Source organism: Haliotis rubra, unplaced genomic scaffold (assembly GCF_003918875.1).
Source record: "Haliotis rubra isolate DU_JTF1 unplaced genomic scaffold, ASM391887v1 Scf68, whole genome shotgun sequence".
Taxonomy (NCBI): domain Eukaryota; kingdom Metazoa; phylum Mollusca; class Gastropoda; order Lepetellida; family Haliotidae; genus Haliotis; species Haliotis rubra.
Genome location: NW_025767390.1, coordinates 1,849,673 through 1,853,323, shown reverse-complemented (window position 1 = coordinate 1,853,323; position 3,651 = coordinate 1,849,673). Strand labels below are relative to the sequence as shown.

General features: G+C 38.7%; 1 long non-coding RNA gene across 1 annotated transcript; it reads left to right on the top strand.

Moving 5' to 3' along the window:
- The first annotated feature begins 614 nt into the window (after window positions 1-614).
- LOC124257969 lies at window positions 615-1,847 on the top strand. The gene is made up of 2 exons (XR_006893472.1): window positions 615-703; window positions 1,724-1,847. It is a non-coding gene; the product is annotated as an uncharacterized LOC124257969 (long non-coding RNA).
- The last annotated feature ends 1,804 nt before the right edge of the window (window positions 1,848-3,651 follow it).

The window sequence follows — 3,651 nt, the reverse complement described above, 5'->3', positions numbered from 1 at the left end:
ATACTGCCGATGTGACTACAAATCTTAACTCACTAACTCACTCACCAACTGTCTAACAAGTTTCCTAAATGACAATTTATGCTGATTGCAGATTGTATTTCCGGCATAAAGATATAAAGGGATGAAAACATTTCTCAGGTAATCTATCACAACAACCTTATTACAACAACCAAACATATGAAATATAAAATAGTGATTCTTCGACTAAACACCAGCAAATATCACAGAAAGGATAAAGAACTTACCAGCCTGAAAACATCTAAATAACCTGACTCTACTTTAAATGTCGTTTTAAGCATGACTTATTTTGCAAAGCAGCAATTAGCAACAATTCGTTATAAGAGACGGGGTAATTCACGGGGTAGAATTGTAGGGGGTTACGTGGGTGGTGTTTCATGAGGAGCATGCATATAAATGTTGACCATGTGCGAAGATATCAAATTATCATGTCAGGTGATCGCCAGGGAGCGTGACCTCATGCTGATTTTGACTGTATAATATTGATAATTGTGTTTGTATTAGCATATTTAAGCTGTAATTTCTGATAAACTAATTAGCAGAATGTATATAAAAGAAGCTTGAATTTTCTATTCCAGCACATTCAACCGACTCGACTTCATACGCCAGCCAACTCCGTCAGCAGCAGCTACTTTGAACATCATCATTATGAAGGTCCTCGTCCTCCTCGTTCTTGTTGGATTCGGTGAGTGCAATGCTTTATACTTTGTTAAAATGTTTTTCAAGAGTGAAAAATGTAACAGGTCTCCCTTCAATCAAATATGGGGATTATTGCAAAACGTTTTCATTATCAAAACTGAGTTTAGGTCAGGGTTACAGAATATAATTCATTTCCTTACTTCACCTTTCAAAATGCTAAATGGTAGACCTCTAGGTCCTTCCCAAATTTGCCCGGTTCTATTACCTTGTTGTATAATAACTGGTATTCCTATGTTTGCTCAGTGAACACTTGACGTGCCTTTGCAAGAGTTTATGACCAGGTTTACTAGTGGGGCAGGATATTTTCAACTTTTGTCAAAATCCCGGTATCACCACTATTAACATAAACAGATGACCATGGTATATTAAGTATAGAATGGGGCGGTGGGGCAGCCTAGTGGTTAAAGCGTTGGCTCGTCACGCCGAAAACCCGGGTTCGAATCCCCACATGGGTACAATGTGTGAAGCCCATTTCTGGTGTTGTTGCTGGAATATTGCTAAAAGTGGCGTAAAACCAAAACTCAGTCAGTCAGTCAGAAGTATAGAATAATGGACCTTGCCTTAACGGAAGATCAAAATTAGAGTATGTTTACCCACGTACTTCCTGTACTCTTATGATAAATGAAATGTCTCGTTACTTCGATTAGTTCCTCGTTGCTTCCAGTATATTCTCGTTACTTCAAACCATCGAAATATTAAGTTTTTGAAAGAAACTTCAATTTTCGTGTTTTTGAAGGGAACTTGAACTAACAAAAATATGCTCGAGTCATCGAGAACAAATAATAAAAATAACGAGAGCATAATCACAAGCACTGACTAAATAATCGCTGCAGTGAGTAATTTCGCTGAAAAATATATTTTATGCTACAAAAGTGTTAGCATTAGACTTTCTGAAAGGCAATCTGAAAATACCCACTTTAAAAATACAATAAGAGAGTGAAGTTGTTGTTTGGGCACACACATTAGCAAGCTCTGTTTCTATCACCAGCCGCCTACCAGGTGTCAGAGGCTCGCATGAACGCCTTCTCCTGCTCCGATGACTGCTTCAGCTACCTTGAAGGACCCTACTGCATCTCCAACGGCTCCGTCGTGTGTGACAACTGCGTCAGGGACAAGATGCTTTGCCAGTAAGATATTTTACTACAGAGTTCTGTGATCTTTTCGCCAAGCAGTACAATCAGACGGTCTGACACTAGAATTCTTGTTGAATCGAGATGAACTATTCATCCGTAATTGTAGGAGAAAACAATATTCTACCATTTTATCCATCTAATTTTCTTTTGGTTCGTGAATCGTGGGTTTTAAGTGATAATGGGATTCCAGCATAAAGTTCTACCCAATTACAAATATCAAACGAATGAGGTCTATTGTTATGGATATACAACTTCTTTATTCCATATAAGCGACGTTTCGACATAGATTCTAATGTTGTCAGCAAGGGGTGACACTTGCTTGACAACGACATTAGAATCTATGTCGAAACGTCGCCTGTATGGAATAAAGAAATTGTATATCCATAAAAATAGTCCTCCTTCTTCATCTACCCAACTTCTAGAATGCCAATCAAAGAAGAAATACATATATCACACATGTAGCGGGTCCGGTGCATGTCATTTGTTTTGAATTCCAACTTGATCTGTCCAGGTGGAATGACACCAAAACAGTCCCACATATTATGGGGGTTAACGGATAGCAGGGAACATGCAGCAATAACAGGAGTCGAGATCGACCTATTGCCAACAGGTCATATCCCTGACATTTTAGCCATAATGAGTAATTATCGATAAAAACGATCTCAATAGTGACGCACTTTAAGACGGATTGTCACTTCCGCGATGTTCCCCTGAGAATCCAGAAAGAGGAGTTATATTCACTTAAGGGAATTAAGAATCCATTCATAATCAGAGGTGATATGTTAGTTCCAAAATACTATAACGCACTTGCGTTGTCTTCTTTGCATTGAGCAATAGAACTGGCCACAACCTGTCGAATTCTTAAAGAGGCGACTCCTGGTAGTTAAAGTGTTCGCTCATATCACAGTGGTTGATTTTCATAAGGGTACATGTCAAACCCATTTTGGATGTGCAACCAGACAATATTTCTAGGAACTCACTAGTTCACTGACTTTAAAATATCACACATTATTTACAGTATTTACGGGAGTGGCTTGATTGTTCAAGTGATCAACATATCAGACGCACCGTTGAAATACAAACATGATGATCGTGTTGAAGTACTATATGGGGATTTTCACTTTCAGGGACCTCAGCCTGACCTCCAGCGACTGTAAGAGTGCCTGTGATTAGTTGGATTGACTGATGATATGACGATACAAATGTTGATGTTGATGAATGTAAACTTGATGACACATACACGAATAAATATGGTGCACTAACTTCGAGTTTGTTTCCTTTGAATACATTTCTGCAGTACGCATATTGTTCTGTGCAGTGTTGACGATCTATGTAGACATATTGGACCTTTTGAAATTAAAAAGATCAGTGACCAAAAAAGATGTCTGGTTCATTTGTTTATTTCGACTTATTCCATGTGTTCCGTTTTTGTTCGGGTGAACACTTGACCTGCTTTTGCATGTGTTTGTGATGCGAACACCTCGGAATCGTTTTTGTATTTTCAAAGTTATGGATATGGAAAGGTGTTTGTCACTTTTATTGCTGTCGCTAACTAGTACATCCGTGTACAGAATGTGGTGGAAGATAAAATAAGAATTTGCTTCAAACGTGTTTAGCAACATACTGGATGCCCAAACTGTAACATCTCATATGCCAGTGAGCCGGATTACGATTGTTAAGTCACATCTCGACCAGGAACTAAAGCATCGGCTTCAAACCCAGATTTGAGGTGGGAGGATTACAACTGACAATCATTCCGTCTTTTATTTTCACGACCGTATACTCTTAAAAAAAGTCGGGG